General features: G+C 47.8%; 1 long non-coding RNA gene across 1 annotated transcript in view; it reads right to left on the reverse strand.

The window, feature by feature from the left end:
* Nucleotides 1–255: 255 nt before the first annotated feature.
* The window catches only part of LOC142574026 (uncharacterized), a 32,446-nt gene continuing 8,376 nt past the window's right edge, over nt 256–24,325 (reverse strand). Inside the window, exons 2-4 of the long non-coding RNA XR_012826394.1 lie at nt 3,851–3,915; nt 1,180–1,284; nt 256–1,086 (exon numbers count right to left, since the gene is read on the reverse strand). This is a non-coding gene — a long non-coding RNA (uncharacterized LOC142574026). The remainder of the gene's footprint in view (nt 1,087–1,179; nt 1,285–3,850; nt 3,916–24,325) is intronic.

The following is a 24,325-nucleotide window of genomic DNA, read 5'->3' on the forward strand; positions in this document are numbered from 1 at the left end:
AAGTCAGGCTTGTTAAGCCGGATTCTGCTTTTAACGATGATATACTGACATTATATGAATAGCATGAATGGATGAATCTTGTGGCACGATTCTGCACTGATTCTAGACAGTTTGTTAGATATTTTTGGTTAGGGCTCCAGATGGCCGAGGCATATTCCAGCTTAGAGCGTACGAGTGACTTGTATGCAAGCAATCTTAGGTTTGGTGGCGCTAGACGTAGATGACGTTTTAGGAAACTAAGGCTTCTGTTAGCAGATGATATCACTCTAGTGACATGCGCGTTCCAGGTTAGATCGTTAGACAACGTTACGCCTAGGTATTTGTAAGACTGTGTTAATGCTATCGTGACGTGCGAAATTGTATAAGGGAACAGGAGAGGATTACGTTTTCGATGAAATGACATGAGTTTGCATTTATCGGGGTTTAGTTCCATGAGCCATTGGTTACACCAGTCCTGGACGCAAGTTAAATCTCTTTGAAGAGTTAGTTGATCAGAGGGGTTACTGATTGTGCGATAGATAACACAGTCATCGGCAAAGATGCGAATGTTACAGGAGACCTGTGTTGGTAGGTCGTTAATATATATTAAAAATAGAAGGGGACCAAGAACTGATCCTTGCGGGACGCCTGATGTTACTGCAAGAGACCTAGAGGTTTGATTATTAACGTGAACAAATTGGGTACGGTTTGCCAGAAATTCTTTTATCCACTGCAGTATGCTATGATGCAAATTTAACCAAGAAAGTTTTAGTAGCAAGCGCTCGTGGGGAACCTTGTCGAAGGCTTTCGCGAAATCTAGGAAGATTGAGTCAGTTTGAAGGTTAGAATCAAGGGCCATGTGCAGGTCATGGACAAAAATAGCTAATTGCGTTTCACAAGATAGGTTTTTACGGAAGCCGTGTTGAGAAGGATGAAAGAAATTAATAGAGTCGAGAAAGTTCATTATGCAAGAATAGATTACATGTTCCATGATTTTGCATGGCACACTTGTTAAAGAGATGGGGCGATAATTAAGGGGCGATTCTTTGTTACCTGATTTGAAGACCGGAACGACCTTCCCCACCTTCCAATCGCTGGGTATGCTACCTGTGGAGAGTGATTGTGTGAACAGTAATGATAAGTACTCTGAAGAAGCATGACGTATGTTTTTTAAGAGTTTGCTGGTGATTTCGTCAGTACCTGCAGAAGATGACATCTTAATATTTTCCAGAATGCTCCGCTTGTGGCAAACAATACATAGGTGAAACTGTACAACAAGTACATACAAGACTCAACGGTCACCGCCTGGAAAAAACAGAGTTTACCCAACGAATTAGCCAGCTACCTTAAGGAACATGGTCACATATTTAACAACGCAAGGCTCTGTGTACTACAAACAAATTTCCGTTCCCCTCGCGAAAGGAAGTATACGGAAGCATACCTCATACACAAGTTTAATTGCCTACGCCCGAAGGGAATTAATTTGGCACGCGGCATCTTAGAATGTTTAAAAGCGGTAACTCATATCATCAACCAAGACACAAAACACAATATGCCACCCGCTAACCTTAATTCTTAACCTCACATACTCTTCCATTTGGACAAATTTTTTCCTGCCTACTGCTCGACTTAATATATTCTTTCAGGTTTTTACGTCTATATCAACTGTACGAACCCATTCTCCCATGTACACTTGCCCCCGCCCGCTTCTGTGGACGTCACCCTCCTGTTTGTTATTCCGGTTTCGGTCCCCCCTCTCTTTTCTCTTCTTTTTTCTTTATATATTTTGTGAAACCCCCTCACCAACACATTTCGAAGTTAATATGCCTTTTTCGGAGCCTCAACCCAGGCTATCGCCATCACTCGATGCCGCCGTAACGACACCTTCGCTGAGCGACTGGGGCAGTGCCCCTTGAAAGACCATGCCGCTGCCTTTCAGTCACCCCATACATTGCACCTCAGACTCCTCGTCGCCATCTTAACTACTTCAAAATTACTCGACGGATTGCTGCTATGCTACTCAAGTCACTCTTTCAACTCATGTTTTTTTTTAATTTTCCTTTTGCGTTACTCGCGCCCCGACCGCCTGACCGTCTCTTCTAATGCCAGAAGAACATAAAACCAATGAAACTCCTAAATGCTTCCTAACCTCCCGCATCCCCAACCCGCTCCCAGGCACCCCTCTTTCTTAAAATTTTTCCCCTCTTTCTTGTTCTTTCGTATCTTCCGCGTGAGAATCGGCAACGTGTTATCGCGACCTTTTATACAAGAAACCGGTGTACCCCAGGGATACGTGCTTAGGTGCACGCTCTTCATCGTTAAGATGAAGAAACTTCGTGCTTCTCTACCACCAGCCATGTTTTATTTCATGTACGTCGCCGATATACAAATAGGTTTCAAATCGCGCAACCTTACAGTGTGTGAGAGACATAATACAGCAGGGCTTAAACACGGTGTCTAAGTGGGCAGACCAAAATGAAATTAAAATGAACCCCCAAAAAGCTCTTGTGTTATCTTTACAAGAAAGAGAGGCCTGGTTCCTCATCCTTGTGTAGAACTGGCCGGACAACAAATTCCTTTCTAAAAAGAGCACAAATTTCTACGTGTTATACTTGACTCCAGGATTACTTCCATTTCACACATAAAATGTCCTAAAGCAAAATGTCTAAAAACTATGAATTAGGATCCTATCCCACACAACATGAGGTAGCGACAGGAAGTGTTTACTGAATCTTTACAGGGGCCTACTTCGATCGCGACTAGATTTTGGTGCCGTAGTATATAACTCTGCCGCTCCAAGTGCGCTAAAGATTTTAGACCCCGTTCATCATCTGGGTATCCGCCTCGCCACTAGCGCATTTAAAACAAGCCATCTCGAAAATCTATAAGTAGAGTCAGATCAGTAGTCAATCCATTTTAAGCGAACATACATCAGCCTCACCTATTTTCTCAAAGTGCGCTCTAATAAAGAACATCCGTGTTTCTAAAACCTTAACGACTTGACGTGTGAAACACTTTTTCCGAATAGACCCTCCATGAGGCTACCTTTGCACTGCGTGCAAGAGAATTTAGCGAAGAAATGGATGTCCGAGCTCTCGACATCACCTAATGCCTCCAGCTAAGCTGTTACCGCCTTGGGAGTGGCAGGTCATAGACTGTGATGTATCCTTTGTAGAGGTCACAAAGCACGCTCCTGACCTCGAAATTGCTATGCATTTTCGTGAACATCAATCGAAGTACTCCTGCTCCGAATTCTACGCAGACGCGTCAAAATCACATGCTGGTGTATCTTATGCTGCTGTTGGTCCATCTTTTTCAAAATTTGACGTATTGAACCCGCTAGCAAGTATCTTCACTGCAGAAGCTTATGCAGTACTATCTGCAATAAAACATATAAAAAGCTAAAACTTGATAGAACAATCAGATTCGCAGAGTCGTTAAGTCTTGTAAAAGCACTCATTTTTTTACAAAAGCATACAGATCCTGTCTTCAATGAACTATACTCACTCTTATGCAATATTTATCTGTCACATAGACATGTAGAAATATGCTGGGTTTTTGGCCATAGAGGCATCGAGGGTAATGTACTAGCTGATAAAATGGCCACATCACTCACATTACCAACCATTATTCCTACGGCTGTAGTACCTGTCACATATTTGAAGCCTTTGTTACAAAAGATACTGCGAGAACACTGGCAACGCATGTGGAACGCAGAATTAAATAATAAACTGCACGTTATAAAGCCACAGCTAGGTTTTTGGCCCTCCCCAACAAAATCATGGCGAACAGATGTCCTATCCTGTGGCCTCAGAATAGGGCACACATTTGGTACCCACAATTTTCTGCATACTGGAAATGAACCACCAACCTGTGGTCGAAGTGGGGAGAGGCTTATCGTCCTCCAAGTCCTCTTGGAGGGTCGGAGAGCCGAATCTGAAAGAAAGAAATATTTTCCTCTTGCATATCATGATTGCGTCCTTCTTCACCCAGCTATGTTTCTTGGTAAAGGACCGTTTTTTAACACCACAGCAATCCTCAATTTCTTAAATGATGTTGTAGTAGATGTTAAGTCCATTAAATTCATATCGCATCCCCTTTGCAGAGGATGCCGCTGTGATATTTGTCTTGTATAGCACATGCCTCCAGGTCCTTGTGTCTCAAGGGCTCTAACGAGGCACTGGTGCTGTAGTGAACTTTAGCATCTTATATATTTTTTATATCATATCATTTTGCAATGCACGTTAATGCTCATAGTACACGTCATTTGTCATCACCATGATCATACTACAGGTATATTTTACGCACTTTACAGCGACAATATTTGAGGCCCCTTTACAGCCACATCACATCAACTTCGTAGAATCCACTACTCCTCCGTGAAGTCACCAACACTTGCGTGGTGCTCTTTGACCATACCTGGCCCTTGCGCCAATAAAAAGCAACACATTAATTATTCATTCATTCATTCATTCATTTCATGCATGACGTCGGGGGGGGGGGGGGGGGCAAGGCTCTGAAGATGACGAGTGACCGTCCAACGGTGGTTATCTTGTGGGGCACCTCGGGGAACTGGCGTAAAACCTCGTAAGGCCCGGAGTAGTGGCAAAGAAGTTTCGAAGACAGGCGGACATGGCGGCAAGGGGTCCAAAGGAGGACCAAGCAGCCTGGCTTTAAGTGAAGGGTTATCTGGTAGCTATCGTAAAGGGCCTCTTGAGTGAGCTGCAAGACAGAGATCGTCCCATGCGATGTTGCGGGCTGTTTGAGTACGAGCAATGGTGTCAGGAGCGAATTCTGTAGCAGGGTGCGGAGCTGATGGAAGTAGCGTCTCAAAGGGCAATGTGAGGTCGCAACCAAACAAGAGATAAAAGGGGGAAAAGGTTGTAGTGTCGTGGCGGGACGAGGTGTAGACGAATGTCACATAAGGCAAATTTTTATCCCAGTCATGGTGAACTGCTGCAATGTACATGGCCAGCATTGGGATGTGTGTGCGGCCGGGACATTCTGTAATTTCATTAGTCTAAGGGTGGTAGGCGGTCGTTAGCTTGTGACCTGAGGAACAAAAGCGAAGCCTGTCTTTCAAACGCAGCGGGGGCATTACATAAGCCAAAATACATAATTATATATTGAAAAAGACCGTCGGGCGTAACAAATGTGGTCCTTTCGCGGTCCATATCGTCGACAGAAATCAGCCAATATCCTAAGCGGAGGTCGATGGATGATAAGTAGGTAGGCCCATGAAGGCAGTCGATGGCGTCATTACTCCAAGGCAATAGGTAAACGTCCTTATGTGTGCCTTTGTTCAAGTGCCGGTAATCCACGCAGAAGCACCCGCCGCCATCCTTCTTTTTACTGGAACGACAATTGATGCTCCGGGACTATAGGAAAGTTTAATGACGTTTTTGGAGTTATCTTTAGAGTTGTGCGAGTTAAGACAGTTGTCTGGCCCAACGGGCAGTTACCCAAGGCAAATATATAGCGATAGGACATGAACAGGTGCCGGAGACCGGCAGCGTGTTCTGGGACAAGGTCCGGAGCTATAATTTTGTCAAAATTGATATCGGTTCAACTGGACTAGCAAGTGGCCGTAGCGGAAGACACAGAATTGTCTGCAGCGAATGCAGAAATGGCATGCACATCGAATGAAGTGACGTTGGCCAGACTCATGCCTACCGATATAGTTCACGTGCACGAGCTAGTTCAAGATGGACAGTGACACTGTGTTATTAGTGATGGTAACGAAGGTGTGGGGAACGGTAGAATTTCGGGATAATAGAATATCACATATTCAAGTCTACAAGTAATCACTATCGTAAATGTAAGGCAGGGAAGTCAAGTTCACGTACATAACAGCTTGAGATGGGAGTAATATATATATATATATATATATATATATATATATATATATATATATATATATATATATATATATATATATATATATATATATATATATATATATATATATACGACACATCTTGGACATATCAAAGATATATGTGCGCCCGTGTCAACGAGAGCCGCGGCGCGTACACCGTAAATATTAACGTTTAATTGGTCACGTCTAGTGCGCAGTGTGGTCAGCGGATATTGCGAACAGGTAGTTAATGCAGCGTCACATCCGGGTGCTGCATCGCCTTGTTTGTCGAAGGCATACGTCCAATTGAGGACGATGGGTGTCGGAACTGGGGCGAGCGAAGGAACGGACGACGAGAGAGTGGCGAACAGGACTCTATGTCCAGGCGGAGATGGTGAGCGTCGATATGACATGGAGCGAGCGTCTTTGCTGGTGGTATGCGATTGTGCGAAGTGAGGTTCGAAATGGTCCGGATTGCTCTCAGGACAATGGTTATGGTCATAGGGTGCATGAGGAGGCCAGGACAGACGGCTGTTGCAATAGCGTGGGACGTGACCTATAAAATGGCAGCTAAAGCAAATAGGCCGGACATCAGGAGTCCTCCATTCGACCGGATTGTGACGACGCAGCAGGAACCTCGGGACTCGAGCGTTAGATAATTCGAAACGGTCAGTCGGGCATGAGGAAGCGACGGCACGCAGAGTCGAAGACAAAATCGGACAGCTCCTGACGAACAATGGCTTGCGCAAGTGGTACCGTCGGGGACGTAGACTGAACGGTGCGTGAGCGCGTGAAAGCAGGAGACATGACCTCAATTTCACGTCAGATAATATTGGTGACATGCTCCGTTGTGAGTGGTACCTGTGGTGGAGGTAGAATTTGCTTTTGTTTTAGGCAGTCGCATGAACTGGTGAGTGATGCGTCGGCTTTTGGCCTTCTCAAAACGCCTGGAGTGCCGTAAGATGGAGTCTACAATGTTGCAGCCTTTGAAAATGAGCAGATTAAAAGCATGATCTGCTATTACTTTTAAAATATGCCCAACTTTGCCTGCGTCAGATCATCCATCGCGCGACAAAAGGCTATTATGCCCTTTATATAAGAAGGATATGACTCCGTAGATGTTCGGGCACGTGGTGGCAGCGCCTTCTACGCCGCGATCGTACAATAAATGTCTTTTCCAAACAGATCAGGCATATTTTTCTCGCAGGAATCCCAGCTTCCGATTTAAGTTTCATGATTTTCGAACTTGTCCTTTGCTGTGCCTTCTAAATAAAAGATAACATTGGCCAGCGTTGCCGTATCTTCCCATCGATAGTTTTTACTTCCACGCTCGTATAAGGCCAACCAGTCGTCAATATCCACGTCATCGGTTCCGGAAAACGTGCCTGGATCTCCTTGCTGTGGAAGGAAAGCCGATGACGTTGCCACCATTCTGAAAGAGGCCGCCTCTTTTGTCATTGTGGAAAAATCCAAGCGACGGCCACTGTGGAGCTCAGTCGTAACGAGTTCTTACTGCACACCTACACAAAAAATGTGACATAGACAAAAAATAGGCAAAATTATGTTTTCAAGATTTATACAAAGAAGCAACAGCCAAGATGGCAGAATAACCCCAAAACACGTAGGAGTTCTTTCGATTGTCCTATCGCAGTCCTGCTGAGCATCATCTTCAGAATGCTGGAATGGCGAGTACAAGTATTATGAACATTTGCATCCATTCATTGCTAAACATGGAGTAGGAAATGTTTTTTTTTTCTTCAGGAAAACCCATCATTAGTTTTTCCGCCCAAGACATAAAGCAAAACCTTGACGACGCAGCGAAATTCAACTACTCCAAATGAGGACTCTCTACCTATGTGCACTGTAAAAAAAAGTCGAATTTTGTCCGAAAGCAGAATCATGGATTGGGACAGCAAATTGGGATTGGGAGGCACCTATACGAAGTAATACAAGTGTCCTTATCGGTCGTATAAATTCGCAAACGCTTGCTTACTAACTAAATTAACTTGCATAGTGACATGCGCTCACTGTGAAACTTAAACACACCTCACTTGATGAGCGCGGATGCTCGCTGTAAAAACACTGCCTTGAGGAAGACCGACATCAACAGCGAGCAAATTGACCTTCGTGCTGCCTCTCGCTGCAGCGAGACCTAAGTGGCGAAAACGCCATGTACGCGATGCTATGAGCCCCCAGCACACCTAGACTCGGCACTAACTGCAGGTCGTTTTGAAGACGGATCCTGTACTATACGCAGCAGCTGCCAGAGCAGAATGCCCCTTCCTTTCTGTCCCTCCGGTCACATGCGCGTGACCGAGCACGGCGAGCTTCCTCCGTGCCCTCCAGCTTGCGCTCACGAGATTGAGGCGACATTGTGGGTTCTCCCTCGCACGCTTTCGCTCGCGCATACTCCATATTGCGCGCGGTGACGAGGCCATTGCCCTTGGCTTTATAATGAAGATCATGGTGACGGTGACGCCAAAGGCAAAAATGCAACGGGAGGTCTCTATTTAATTGTTGTCGCAAAATTCACAGGGTCCCTTATGTTCATAGGCTCTCTAAGCCGACTTGAAGGCGAAAGCCCAAGCACCGATGCATTAAAGACGGACACATGATGTACACACCCCTCTTACGTCGCATAGTCTACTTCGCTGAATCATCCCTCCTTTAATTCGATTACCCATACTCTTAATTAGCTTAATCATCCGTTTATTTGCTTACTCATCCTCTTAAATAAGTTTGCCTAATCAGCTTAATCATCGATCTTAATCCGCTTAGTCACCCACTTAATTTGCTTTATCGTCCTTTTTGATTCGCATTATCATCTATCATAATTTGCTATCAACCATCTTTATCCTTCATCTTCCTCGCTTACGAGGGTATGAGCGATTGATAACGATAGATTTTGTATCTTTCGTATTGTCGACGCGTTTTCACTCCATGACTTTGAAGGCGAACTGAACGATGAGACATATAAGGCTTTTGCATTGAAAAATAAATATGAACAGAAATTCCCCTCTCAGGAATTGTTTATATAGGGCCTAGCATTCTTTATAATTACTGATTAAGTTTATACTGTACAATTTACTCCAAGACGGCCATATTTTAAGAGTTTTAAGAGCAATTCCAAAGAATACTACGCAAATTAAGACGATCTGCCCTCTATCGCAAGGGGCCCTATTGTTGCAGTGCCTTTTTTTTCTCACATAATTGTCCCGCCCACGCTCTCGCATGCATTCCAAAGTGTCCTCTTCAGCAGCTTCTCTCTGTTCTCGCATACCTAACGCTCTCGCTGCCTGCGTTCTTTTTTCAATTCAGATTTATTCAACGTGTGACAGATCTTCGGAGCACGGACAAAAGCCTAAAACGGCTTTTTTGTCATTTTTGTCATTTTTTGACAAATTATTTAACCAGATTGGTAACGTGTACCTCAGCATTGACTTACCATATGCCGTGAAGCATCTGTCAAACTTCCACGTTTCAGGATAACGTGTGTGATATGTAGGGGAATATGTGTTAATTTCGTCAGTAATTTCAGGCAGTACTTTTTTTTGTTTCCAACTTATGTTGTCGAAGTAGTCTGAAATTTTACGTACACCATGAGTTAACAATCTTACTGTTAACAAACCCTATGAGCGTGTCTACTGTGTGACTTAAGAGGGGCTTTAAAGCTAGGCGTATTATACACTGCTCAAGTGAAATAACTTTTTATATTTTCTTCAGTTTTTTTCCGCAAAGGAGAGCACCATAGTTTATCGTGGAAGAAAATAGGTCATTGTATGAAATAATATGAACCGAGAGAGGGAGTGTAACGCTATGTACCGTATGAGACCATACCAATTGTATGCTTTGGATGTTAGCATCCAAGAATAAATAATTGGAAAAAGTAACACTCTAGCGTTTGAAAACTTTCTAACACATCCATTCCGAAATTGTTTAGCAATAGCATGGAGAACGTTGAATTTGTTTCGTGGGTGTAACAACACGACCTTAGTATTACTAATGTTCAGCTTTAATTCATTATTCGTAGCCTACAAGTGAATGCGGTGAAGCGTTTCAATTGCGCGAAAAGATAGGCACGCGACATCCGAGCCGGCAAAAGAAAGCTTACTATCGTCATCGTATAATATACGCTTTGCCGTGTGATCAATATTAACAATATTGTACGGAGGCAAGATGTAGGCGAAGAATATATTTACAAAGTATTTACAAACAAAACTAGGGCAGTAGATGTCTGATCGGGCCTACGTGCAAGTGACCTCATCCTCGTCGTTATCCATTTCCCAAACCTCACGTTCATTCATGTATCAATCGCTCCGTAACATCACCCTCTGGTGGCGGAAGCAGCGTCCTATCACTTGCTACGACGGTGAGAAGCTAGAAGGGCAATAGGGCTTCAGCCGGGAAACGTGAACATCAGTTGATAGCGAGGAGGTCGAAAGAGCAGGGCGCAGGGGTATAATCTCATAATTGTCGACACCGAGTTGATGCACGGCCTCGTAGGGTCCGGTGTAACGTTGGCGGAGCTTCCATGGGAGGCTAATGCGTTGGCATGGCAACCATAGGAGATGCAGAGAGTCAGGCATGAAGTACACACTTCTGTGCCGGCTGTCAAAACGGGTCTTCTGGAAACCTTGTGAAGCATAGAGTCGGTCGTGGGCAAGTTGACGAGCTGCACGGGCTCGGCCAATGACGCCATCGGCGTATTGAGTAGGCGAGTGAGGAGCCGATGGAAGAAGAGTCTCGAATAGCAATGCACGAGGTCGGCCAAACAGTAAATCAAACGGGGAACGTCCAGCGGTGTCATCCCACGACGAATTGTACATTAAGGTTGCAAATGCTAACGTGATGAACCAGTCACGGTGATCAAGTGAAACATACATGGCCAGCATCTCAGTTAGCGTTCGGTTCAGGCACTCGTTCAGTCCATTCGTCTGTAGATGATAAGCGGTGGTAAGCTCATGTTCAGTGGAGCAGGCACGAAGAAGGTGATCTACCACTGGATAGAGGAAGTACCTCCCACGACTGGTGAGCAGCTCCCGAGGGGCGCCATGATGTAGGATTACTTCGTGGTGGAGAAAGTCAGTGGCGTCTGTGGAACAGCTTCTCAACAATGCCCGTTTGATGGCGAAGCGCGTGGCGTAATATGTCGACACCGCAACCCATTTATTTCCCGAGACGGGCGTAGGGAAAGGGCCTTGAAGGTCAAGGCCGACGGGGAACAATGGCTTTGCAGGGATATCAATCGGTTGTAGCTGGTCCTCAAGGCCGGCTGCATCGACAGGGTGATGTGGCAAGCAACCTGCTTCTTGGTTGAGTCGTAGAGGTTTCTAGTGCACAAGAAACGAGTATTCTTGGAGCTGTAGTGCCCAGTGGCCGAGACGTCCAGACGGTTCCTTGAGCGATGGGAGCCAGCAGAGTGCATGATGGTCTGTATTCGCATAAAAAGTTCGGCCAAAGAAGTAAGGTCTAAATTTGTTGAGAGCCCACGCTAATCCAGGGACTCATGTTCAGTGATAGAAAACTTCCGTTCGAACGATGAGAGGAGGCGAGTGGCGTAGGCGGTGACACGTTCCTTGCCGTGATGCTTTTGGCCAAAGGAAGTCCCAATTCCATGACCACTGGCATCGGGTCGAGGCTCTGTAGGCAATGAGTGGTCGAAATGGGCCAGTATTGGTGATGTAGTCAGTAGATGAATGAGGGCATAAAACGAAGTTGCTTGTTCGGGTGCTCACACGAAACGAACGCCCTTCAAAAGTTCACTCACAGGGCGGCCTAGGTCCGCGAAGTTCCGCACAAAGTGACGAAAGTAGGAACATCAGCCAACGAAACAGCGAATGTCTTTGGCTAAACACTGCATGGGAAAGTGTTGCACTGCTCGCTCCTCGTCGGAGTCTGCTTGAACACCGGCAGCACTGATTAGGTGACCGAGCATACTCACTTGGCGTTGGTCGAAACGGCTCTTCGCAGAGTTCAGCTGAAGATTGGGTCGACAGAAGATGGCAAGCACGACCGTAAACGACTGTGGTAGCTGTCAAACGTAGGCGAGTGGACAATCGCACCGTCTAAATAGCATAGACCAATGAACCACTTATGTGCCCGCAGCAGAGAGCCCATCATACGTTCGAAAGTTGCTGGGACATTACACATTACGGGGCCCAGAAGGTCCACTGAAATCTGCCAATAGCAGGACCGAAGGTTGATGGAAGAAACATACTGAGCTCTTGAATACACTCGAGGGCGTCATCAATGCGAGGCAATGGGTTGACTTCGTTATGGGTTTTTTGTTCCAACTCCGATAATTAACGCAGAAACATCAGCTGCCGTACTTAATTTTCATGAGAACGACAGTGGAGGCCTCCGTGCTAAACGACCATTCGATGACGTTTTTGCAATCATTCTGTCAGCCTCGTTCAGGATAACTTAACGTTCATGATGGGACACGCGATATGGTTGCCGGCATATAGGGTTGGCATCACCAGTGTTGATTCGATGAGTGACTACAGACGTTTGGCTTTGAGGACGACTGCGAAAATCAAAGATATCACGAAAGGACGCCAGACCGTGGTAGATATCTTGAAGTTGCGCCTGGGTCAGATCGGGAGCGACCATTTTTTAATGTCCTCGAGAGACGAAGGAGCAAAGTTGGAGTAGCAAAAAGGCAGCGCGACATCTGCGTTGAAAACGGCAATCTTGCAAGCATAGAGGGAAAATCGTGGCCAGCGACATGCCTTGTAGGATTAGCTTTGTCAATAGGGTAACGTTCATAAGGGGAATGGCCTCTGTATTGTCAGCAATGGAAACAATGGTGTGAGCAAGGGCGACATCGCAGGCTTAGAGAACGTCGATAATCTAAGAAAAGACATAGTCGCATCGGGAATATTATGTGAAGACGTCCGAGTAACATATGCAGCAGCTTGAGGATGGAAGCGAACACAATGGCAAGATCGTAAGCGTGGTGGTATGTCGGCTGTGGTATGGGAAGATTGGGTTAGCTCAAGCTGAAGAGCACCGGTCTGACTGTCAATCTGGGCAGATTGACTGGACGAAAAATCTAAGACGAGGATTAGGTCATGGGGACAACTCTCAATGACGGCAAATTTTATTGAAGTGAGATGACCAGCAATGCGGAGGCCGGCGGTGCACACCCCAAGAATGCCAGGAGTCTCTCCATCGGCGACGCCGAGAATCCGTGAAGCGGCAGGTGTTACCACTTTGTGAAGGCAAAAACAACGAGCTGCACTGACCGAAGAGATGTGTCATCTGCGTCCCACTGTCGGTGAGCGCAGAAAAGGTGACGCCATCAACATCAACGTCTAACAAGCTTCGCCTCGTGGGCAGCGTCAGAAGAGGATTTTTGGTGGCTGCTGTCAATGAAGCATCACTTGTGGACGCTGCGGAGCTTAGTGTTCCTGATAGGCACGTGCAGTGCTAAAAGTGCAATGCTAAACGACGGGCGCAAGTCTGTGGTCAGCGTGACGACGGGCGACCGTTTGGAAGCGAACGTGACGGTCATGACACGGCGACAGGGTGCAATTATACATCTTCGTGGGAGCACAGGCGTTGCGGAAATATCACTGCGTTGAAGGTCGAAAGTGGTTGCTGTCCGAACATCGGTAAGGGATAGACGACGTTCGAGGAGGCGAGGACCAGCGGGTTGCACAGTTACAGGCGACATGGCCGGTGCGCTGACAAGTAGAGCATATCAATCGATCGTCAGGTGCTCTCCACGCAACAGGTTCGGGAGATCGCGTAGCGTATCACACCTCTCGATAGTATGAAGGCGGACGCCATAATGTTGGCGTTGGACTGGCCATGGTGCATACAGAGTGAATGTCAATGTTGGCTAGCTCCTGCCGGAGAATGGCTTGGACAAATGGAGTCGTAATTGAGCTCGAGTCGCCGGCGCGAACTGTGGCAGGGGTCATGGCCTCGATTTCGCGGTGAACAAACCGTGTCACGTAATCTTGCGGAAATGGTGGCTGTGCTGCTTTGTGTACTGCTGCTTTGCAAGAGGACGTAACCCTCGTGTTGGGAAGTCGGGCAAACGCGTGGCCAATCTGCCAGAATTTAGCGTGCTCAATGCGCTGGCACTCCTTTGTAGTAGCGTCGACTGTGGAGGAATATTTGCACATGAAAAGGTTGAAGACGTCGACCGCAATCGCTTTCACAATAAGCCGAACCTTGTCGTCCTCGGGCATTGAGGCATCGGCCTTTTAACATAGCGATAACACGTATTCAATGTACGAGACGTAAGATTCTGTAGACGTCTGCGCACGTGACGTGCGCATCTTTTTCGTGGCAACTTTCTCCTCAATGGGCTTCCCAAACTAATCTCGTAGTTTTTCTTTGCAGGTGTCCTAGCTTCCGATCACAGCTTCCCAGTTATCGAGCCATACTTTTGCACTGCCGTTGAGGCAGAAAATAATAATTGCTAACGTCCATTGGTTGTTAGCACTCACGCGTTCGTACTCCTCGCGCCAGTCTTCAACGTCCGCTTCACCAGAACCACACAATATGCCGACATCTCGGGCTTACAGGAGCACGACCGATAATTTGGCGGGTTCTGATGTAGTCGCTGCGTCTTCCGCCATTGCAGACAGATATCGAACGCGACGGCCGCTGCGGAGTTCCGTTGCCAGGCGTGGCGTAACCCATACTTCCACGAAAGTGTAGCGGAGGCACGACATAGGCGATAGATATTTTCACAAGATATTTGCAAAAAGCAAGGACAAAAGATGTCTGATCCGGCCCACGTGCAAGCGATCTCATCTTCGCCTTCATTGATCTGCCATACCTCGCGCTCATCCATGTATCAGTCGATCCGTAACAATATGCGCAGAGACCAAGACCTGCGGTGGGAAAAATGGCTAGCTTCTGCGGTTTTCCACAAAACAGGCTGAGCCCGTTAACGAGAACCTTGCCAGGTGCAGCAGCATGCAACCGCGAGATCTTGCAGCTCCCGAGCTTCACTGGCTTTCCGCCGCAGCGACTCGCCTTGCAGAGACTGGCAAGACGCAGCATCATTGGTGGTCTGCGCGCGATTTAAGCATGTGGTGAGGCCGATGGCGTAGGATTTTTATGCGCTGCCCGGTGGCGGGACAACACAGGGCAGGTGGTAGCATATGTGCTACCTACCGTCTGGGGTGCAGCCAACGGCGACACCCGATGAACCGGAATTTGCGGCGGACATCTCTGTCAGAGTGGTGCAGGGCACACTGGCCCCAGCATCGAAGCTGTAGCTCTCAGCAGCCCCATGTTCCGAATCGTGCTGGTCGGACTCACCGAAGGCATAGGGAAGCCAGCCTAAAGCAGCTATCAGAGCTGTACTCTATTCAGGCCAGGACCAATTTGACTCCTTCGTAGCTCACCCATGCTTTGGCAGCAAGGCAAAGTCGTCTTGCTGCAAACTACCCTATTTTGTGCTCTGTTCAAGCATGACGATCGCGCATGGCATTGACATTGCGAACCCAAAGGGTGGCGCCGTCTTTTAAGCCGCGAAACGTTATTCTTCCACGACCGCAGGCTGCTGGAAGTCGCAGCTCCTGATTTGCAGTACGCTTCCTGTCCAGCGGCCCGAGGAACCAGGGGCGGCGGCCGTGGACAGTGTGGTTGTTGTGGCAGTCACAGCAGCCGGGTCTACGACCAAGAAAGCATCGATGGCATGCCTCGGGGGCTTGAGGTCGTAGTAGTGCCGGGCAGGATATCCTCGCGAAGTGAAGCGTGGACAGCTTTCCTCGGCACGAAGCTACCGCTCACGGTCGCGAAGGCTCTCCTCATAACCTGGAGCTGTTGTGACAGCTGGGCGATGGCTGGAAGGAGATAACCAGTACAGTCCTGCTCTAGAGCCGCCGAGGAGGCTTGGACGCCGTCCGCGTGCGGTGTGGTGGGCATGAGCGATGGCTGTTGGGTGGAGGCTAGCTCACATACTCCATTTCCATTTCTGCCCCGTACTCACGTACAGGGCAGAACCCTGGAGGCTTACGAAAAGGGTTCTACTTAAATTGAGGATAGCGCAACGAGCTATGGAAAGAGGAATGATAGGTGTAACGTTAAGGAATAAGAAAAGAGCAGATTGTGGGAGGGAACAAATGCGAGTTAATCATATCTTAGTTCAAATCAAGAAAAAGAAAAGCGCATCGGCAGGACTTGTAATGAGGAGGGAAGATAACCGATGCTGATTAAGGGATACGGACTGGATTCAAAGGGAAGGAAAGCGTAGCAGGGGGCGGCAGAAAGTTAGGTAGGCGGATGAGATTAAGAAGTTTGCAGGGACAACACGTTGGGTGGAAGGATCTGTAACCGAGCACGCATGGAAGGCGTCCCAGGGTAGGATGCACCTGGCACACCGAAGAAGCTCGTGGACATACTTAAGAAAGGAACGCCTTACAGCAGGTTCGTTGTAGACTGCAACATTGTAATTGACAGAGAAGCACGCAATCGGCCGTGCGCCAATATATTGTTACGTGCAAGACGAGTCAGTAAGACGAGCACCTATTTACAGGTTATATCTACAACATCGGTTGCAGCGCTGACAGCTTAGATTAACAGCGCGAGCCCAGTTCGTTCTTCCTTCTCTTTTCTCCATTGATGGCGCCCGCGCACCTCCTTGAAACAATCAAATATCACACGCGTGTAGCCTAATCCCCCGGCGGCAGAAGCGACTCCCCAGAGCGTCTAAATGTCATCACTGGGAGCGTGATGCTGCTTCAGTCGTTTAACGTGCACGGAATCACAGGACTGGGAAGGAGATGGGGCGTCAGGGGCAATCTCGTAGGTAACGGGAGTCACGACACGAATCACTCGATATGGGCCTCTCTAGCGAGACAGCAGTTTTTCTGACAGGGCGACCTGACCCCGCGGAGACCATAGAAGCACCAAAGAGCGAGGCGGGAAGTTCACGTCTCGGTGTCGCCGGTCGTACAAACGCATTTGACTCTTTGGATTTCAGAAGGCGGTCACAGGCAATTTCCCTTGCGTGGGCACAGCAGGCGATGGCGTCAAGTGCATATTCACTTGTGAGTGCCGCGTGAACAAGGAGGGTTGTGCCGAGGGGGAGTGCTCGTTCTCGGCCGAGCAGAAGAAAAAATATGGAATAACCGGTGGTGTCGTGGCGCGAAGAATTATAAGCAAATGTGACGAAGGGCAGAGGGAGGTCCAAGTCAGTGTGGTCTGAGTCATATTTCAGAGACATATTTCGCGAGCAGATCTGTGCGAGTGCAATTGTGACGCTCCGTGAGGCTATTTGCTTGCGGATGATATTGCGTGGATAGCTTCTGCCTCGTGGGACAGGACTACAGGATGTCCAAGATAACGTTTGATAGGAATGTTCGGCCACGGTCTATGAGAAGTTGTCGCGGAGCTCCATGTAATAAAATCACGTCGCGTAGAAGAAAATCGGATACATCTGAGGCGCAGCTTGTAGGATGCGCTCGTTTAATGGCATAGCGCGTGGCGTAATCCATGGCCACAGCGATCCACCTGTTTCCAGAGGTAGAAAGAGGAAAAGGGTCAAGTAAGTCCAAACCAACCCGAAAGAATGGTTCCGCGGGAATGTCGAGTGATTGAAGGTAGCCAGCAGGGGGCGTTGAAGGTGTGTTGTGTCGCTGGCATTTCTTACACGCAGCTACGTATCATCGAACGGAGCGAGTAAGCCCTGGCCAAAAGAAGCGTCGGCGGATCCGGTCGTACTTATCTGACACAACCAGGTGACCGGCAGTGGGGAGGTCGTGAAGTTTGTGCATAGCCGAGCGAGGATAGTTGTGGCGTTAGAGTACGCCAGCTTGGTCAGTGATCATACGCATGTACGGGGTCACGGCGCTGCTCGTCGGCGACATGGAGCAGTGGAAAGAGAGAGAACACAGGCTTCGGTGTCAGAATCAGACGTAGAGATCGCCTCCAGGACTGGATAGCGAGAGAGTCAATCTGCTTCGTGGTTTTGGCGTCGCGACTTGTAAGTCACTGTGTAGGGATATTGTAGTCGGATGGCCCAACGACCTAGCCGGCCAGCAGGATCCTTGAGCGACGAAAGCCAACAGAGCGCATGATGGTCTGTGAATACAGAGAAACGCTAGCCATATCAGTATGGGCCGAACAGCCCAGACAAGAGCACGACATTCGCGTTCGGTAATGGAACAGCGCGGCGCCGAAAGGTGCAGCGGTGGCGTAGAGGTAGAACATCCGCCTCGCGTGAAGGTGGACCGTGGTTCCAATCCCGCTGCAGCGCAATTTTTCATCGGATTAAAAAAAATCCGCGTGTTGATAAAATTGCATAAACGGGCCTGGAGTATGGCCTGATCCCGGTGACCAGAAACGGTAAAGCACTCCCTCACCAGAGCAGCATTAGCCACCCTGGTGTAGTACTTGGCCACAACATCCTACATGAACACAACAATCAAACCCCGGCCCTCAGTCCCCAGCAGCTGCCATGCAACAGACCACGGCGGCGGTTGGACCTCCGACGCAGCAGAGGGTGCTAAGAATCCCTGCTTCCGGACAGGCCGCCATTGGAATCTGAACCTGGCAACGTTTAACGCTAGAAAGTTATCTGGTGAGGCGAGTCTAGCAGTGCTATTGGAGGAATTATAGGGCAGTAAATGGGATATAATAGGGCTCAGTCAAGTTAGGAGGACGAAAGAAGCATATACAGTGCTGGAAAGCGGGCCCATCCTGTGCTACCAGGGCTTACCGGAGAGACACGAACTAGGAGTCGGACTCTTGGTTAATAAGGATATAGCTGGTAACATACAGTAATTCTATAGCATTAACGAGAGGGTGGCAGGTCTTGTTGTGAAGCTTAAGACGAGGTGCAAATTGAAGGTCATACAGGTCTACGCCCCTACATCCAGTCATGATGAACAGGAAGTCGAAAGCTTCTATGAAGAGGTGGAATCGGCGATGGGTAAAGTCAAAACAAAATACCCTATACTGATCGGCGACTTCAATGCCAGCGTAGGCAAGAAGCAGGCTGGAGACAAGTCAGTGGGAGAATATGGCATAGGCACTAGGAATAGCAGGGCAGAGTTATTAGGAGAGTTTGCGGAACAGAATAATATGCCAATAATGAATACCTTCTTCCGCAAGCGGGATAGCCGAAAGTGGACCTGAAAGAGCCCGAACGGCGAGACTAGAAGTGAAATAGACCTTATACTCTGCGTGAACCCTGGCATCATAAAGGATGTGGACATGCTCAGCAAGGTGCGCTGCAGTGACCATAGGATGGTAAGAACTCAAATTAGCTTAGACTTGAGGAGAGAACGGAAGAAACTGGTACATAAGAAACCGATCAATTATTTAGCGGTAAGAGGGTAAATAGAGGACTTGCAGATCGAGCTACATAACAGGTATTCAGCCTTAACTCAGGAAGAGGCCCATAGTGTTGAAGATCTGAACGACAGTACTATGGGCATCATTAAAGAATGTGCAATAGATGTTGGTGGTAACTCCGTTAGACAGGATACCAGTCAGCTATCGCAGGAGACGAAAGATGTGATTAAGAAACGCCAATGTATGAAAGCCTCTAACCCTACAGCTAGAAGAGAACTGGCAAACTTTTCCAAATTAATCAACAAGCGTAAGACTGCTGACATAAGACAGTATAATGTGGATAGATTTTAACATGCTCTCAGGAACGGAGTAAGCCTAAAAGCAGTGAAGAAGAAACTAGGAATAGGCAAGAATCAGATGTATGCATTAAGAGACAAAGCCAGCGATATCAATACTAATATGGATGAGATCCCTCAAGTGGCTTAGGAGGTGTATAGAGATCTATACAGTACCAGTTGCACCCACGGCGATAATGGAAGAGATGATAGCCTAGAGGAATTTGAAATCCCCCAGATAGTGCCGGAAGAAAAAAGCCTTGGGATCTACGCAAAGCGGGAAGGCAGCTGGGGAGAATCAGGTAACAGCAGATTTGTTGAAGGATGGTGGCCAGATTGTTCTAAAAAAATGACCACCCTGTATACGCAATGCCTCATCATTTCTAGAGTACCAGAATCTTGGAATAACGCTAACATAATCCTAATCCATAAGAAAGGGGACGCGAAAGACTTGAAGAATAATAGACCCATCAGCTCACTGTCCATTGCCTACAAAGATTTTACTAAGGTAATTGTAAATAGAATAAGGAAAACCTTAGACTTCCCTGAACCAAAGGACCAAACAGGATGCCGTAAAAGCTACTCAACAATAAACCATATTCACACTACCAATGAGCTGATAGAAAAATGTGCGGAATGTAACCAACCCCATATATAGCTTTCATTGATTACGAAGAACCGTTTGATCCAGTCGAAACCTCAGCAGTCATGGAGGCATTCCGGAGTGAGTGTGTAGGCGAGCCGTATGTAAAAATACTGAAGGATATCTATAGTGCCTCCACAGCCACTGTAGTGCTCCATAACGAAAGCAACAAAATCCTGATAAAGAAAGGCGTCAGGCAGGGAGATACGATCTCTCCAATGCTTTTCACAGCGTGTGTACAGGAGGTATTCAGAGACCTGGATTGGGAAGAATGGGGGTAAGAGTTAGTGGAGTATACCTTAGTAACTTGCGATGCGCTGATGATATTGCCTTGCTTAGTACCTCAGGGGACCAACTGCAATGCATGCTTACTCTCCTGGAGAGGCAAAGCAGAAGGGCGCGTCTAAAAATTAATCTGCAGAAAATTAAAGTAGTGTTTAACAGCCTCGGAAGAAAACAGCTGTTTACGGTTGGTAGCGAGGCACTGGAAGTGGTAAGGGAATGCATTTACTTAGGACAGGTGCTGACTGCAGATCCCGATCATGAGACTGAAATAATCAGAAGAATAAGAAGGGGCTGGGGTGCGTTTGGCAGGCATTCTCAGATCATGAACAGCAGGTTGCCGTTATCCTTCAAGAGAAAAGTGTATAACAGCTGTGTCTTACCAGTGCTCACGTATGGGGCAGAAACCTGGAGCCTTACGAAAAGGGTTCTACTTAAATTGAGGACAGCGCAACGAGCTATGGAATGAAGAGTGATAGGTGTAACGTTAAGGGATAAGAAAAGAGCAGATTAGGGGAGGGAATAAACTTGAGGTAATGATATCTTAGTTCAAATCAAGAAAAAGAAATGGGCATGGGCAGGGCATGTAATGAGTAGGGAAGATAACCGATGCTCATTAAGGGTTACGGACCGGATTGCAAGGGAAGGAAAGCGTGGCAGGGGCCGGCAGAAAGTTAGGTGGGCGGATGAGATTAAGAACTTTGCAGGGACAACATGGCCAGAATTAGCACATGACCAGGGTAGTCGGAGAAGTATGGGAGATGCCTTTGCCCTGCAGTGGGCATAACCAGGCTGCTGCTGATGATGATGAGGAATCGAACAGTTGCGCTCTGCAGGTGTCAGGAGGCTGCCAGCATAGGCTATAATGATGTCGTGTCCGTGTCGGCGTTGCGATCAGAAGGCAGCGATCGCATAACCACTGGCATTGGTTCGGACCTCTGTAGATGCGGACGGGTCGTTGCGGGCCAAGACCTTTGGATTGGTGAAAATAGTGATAAGGAGTCGAAATGCGGCAGGCTGAGGGGAACCCCACGTAAAGGCACGTCTTTCTTCAAATATTCAGTGAGTGGCAGAGCGATCGCTGCGAAATCTATCATGAACCGTCGGAAATGTGAACCCCACGAAACTCTCGACGTCTTTGACAGACTGAGGTACAGGAAAAGCCGTTACTGCTCGAACCTTATCCGGTTCGGTTTGTACTCCGGAAGCATCGACGAGTTGGCCTAGCGTTGTAATCTGTCGGCACCCGAAGTGGCACTTCGATAAGTTTAATTTGAGCCCAACCTGGGGGATGACATCGAAGATAGCTGCGACGGGCTCAAGGCGCTTCTCAAATGTAGGTGAAAACACAAGGACGTTGTCGAGGTAACAAAGGCAAGTTTACCAGTTGAAACTTTGAAGCATAGACTCTATCATCCGTAAGATACTGATGGGACATTGCATAAACGGAACGTCATAACCGTGCATTCGTAGAGGCCATATAGAGTGACGAAAGCGGTCTTTTATTTGTATTGCTCATTGACGGAAATCTGCCAAAAACCACATCGAAGGTCGATGAACGAAAAGTATTTGGCAGCGTGAAGACAATCAAGAACATCTTTGATTCTTGGGAACTGGTATACGTCCTTTATAGTAATTCCGTTTAAGTGGTGGTAATCAACGCAGAAACGACACGTGCCTTCTTTCTTTTGACGAGCGCGATCAGTGACGCCAAAGGACTCGACGAGGGCTCAACAAAGTCCGGCGAGCATCTTGTTTATAGACTGCTGAATAACTTGCCGCTATGCCGTGAACACGCGATATGGTCGGCGGTAAATGGGAACAGCATAGCCAATGTTTGTCCGAAGCTTAACAAGGGACGTCTGACCAAGTGGTTGAGTGTAAGTGTCAAATATGTCTCGGTAGGAAAGCAAAAAGCGATATAGGGCGGCTGCTTGCTCAGGTGCGAGGTCCGCAGCGACCATGGGAAGTAATGGGCCGTCGAGGTTCAAGCCATCCTGCGGGTAATCAGGAGGATCTGGAGACGCCTTGGCTGCAAAAGCTGTGACGTGGTCGTCTGTCACTGACCGAAGCGTGGCCACCTCTATGGCTTCAGGTAACACTTGCTTCTTCAAGCCAAAATTGATAACAGGGAGACACATCCTATTAGCAGCAAGGGTTACGAAGGAGTGGGGTACAGAGAAGTCGCGCGCCAGGAGGACATCACAAATAGGTGCGCCGACATATTCACCATCAGGCACGGTTGCCGTTGAGGCCAATTCGACGAAGGTTAGGGCTTTTTGAGGTATGCCAACAAACGCTGCAGTGCAGAGGGTGTTCGGTTGTTAGGGGCGAACGTCTAAAAGAAGAGGAAGCTCGAGGCACAGCGTACCGGTGGAGCAGTCGATGAGGGCAGAATGCGTCGCAGAGAGTCGAGCCCGAAGATTAGGTCATGAGAGCAACTGGTCAGCACGGTGAACAGGACTGGAACTTGGCCGCCAGCAAATCCTATGCGAACAGTCCACGCACCACTGACAGCAACAGTGGTGCCATTGGTGACGCGTACGGCTCGAGTGATGGCAGGCGTAAGAACGACGACATTGGTTAGCACTCATTATGGACACTTGGGCTCCTGTATGAATTAATGCCTTCAACGGAACACCATCTACGTCTACTTAGGTTCGTGTTCGCCAGAAACGTCAACGGAGGATTTGGGCAGTAGGAACGTGATGCAGCACCAATTCCAAGAGCTGCATGGCCTAGTTTTCCGTCCCGGATGGTCCATAATTGGACGGTGACGAGTAGCGGCGTGGTTGGGGCGACGGGGACCAACGGCACGGAGGTGACGCTGAGCGAGCAGGACGACTGACATTGACGGATCCTCAGAGGTAGGAGTCATACGGCGAGGCGAGTAGCGGTGCGGTTCCTCATATGGGCGAGGAGACGGGGAAAAGGAGCGGCGGCATTCCTTGACAATGACGTCGATGGTGGACACATCGTTCAAGACCAATAAGTTGAAGGCATCGTCCGCGATCCTTTAAATATGTGGCCTACTTTGTCAACAGTTTCGATATGGCCGAGCCAGCACAGTGAGAGTAGGTAACAGAATGAGGAGGGTGGTTCCGGCGTCTGTGATTGGTCCGCTTCCCCTTAGCTAGCATGCTGTGGCTCGTCACAAATTGCGGCAGCGCGCAACGGAACATTAAAATGCCGATAAAACGGATCCTCATCAAGACAGAGTTGACATAGCGATGTCGCATACGCACCAAATTTTCTCGATAATGCTACACCGCCACGCAGAATCGCTTATTATACGCAAATTGATTTACACTCTTCGGCAAATCTAAGTAGCCAGTGCCACCATGATCGGCTGGCGGCCGTCTCCTATTCCTTTTGGAACGGGGGCGTCTCCAGCTATTCAGAAAAATTTATAGTTCTCTTCGGCATAATAATGCCTCTTTTACGCGTACACGTCGCTTTCATGCAGTGAGTTTTTGTTGTTTTGTGATGTCGCTTTACAGACAGGCAAAGTGTACGTAGCCCGAAAAATTTTGACAAATGCCAATTGGTCAAACGACGTCTTTTGGCCGATGACGAAAGAGGCACCGAATAAGAAATCTTTATTGGTACTTTGCTTGGTCGAATCATGCATAATCAATATGTATATATTATCATAGGGGCATTTCGCGGTTTCGTGACGTCATGTGATAGACAGGCGCACTGGCTGGTGGCTCGAAATTTTTTTACCGATTGTGAAGGGCTGATTCCAGCATTGAAACAGAAAAGTTTGGAATAGCTTTACGTTATATCTTCCCAGATGTCGATATCAAGTGGCAAGCGTCGCAAGCCAAAGCCTTCCAAGATCTTAAACAGCGCCCGCAGTCACCACCAGTACTCGTCTGCTGCGGGAAAAACGCCAACACCTAAATCCGCACTGAGGAAGCAGCCTAGGCCACGGCACCGTCATAGTACAAAGGAAATAGG

This window comes from Dermacentor variabilis, chromosome 3 (assembly GCF_050947875.1).
Source record: "Dermacentor variabilis isolate Ectoservices chromosome 3, ASM5094787v1, whole genome shotgun sequence".
Taxonomy (NCBI): domain Eukaryota; kingdom Metazoa; phylum Arthropoda; class Arachnida; order Ixodida; family Ixodidae; genus Dermacentor; species Dermacentor variabilis.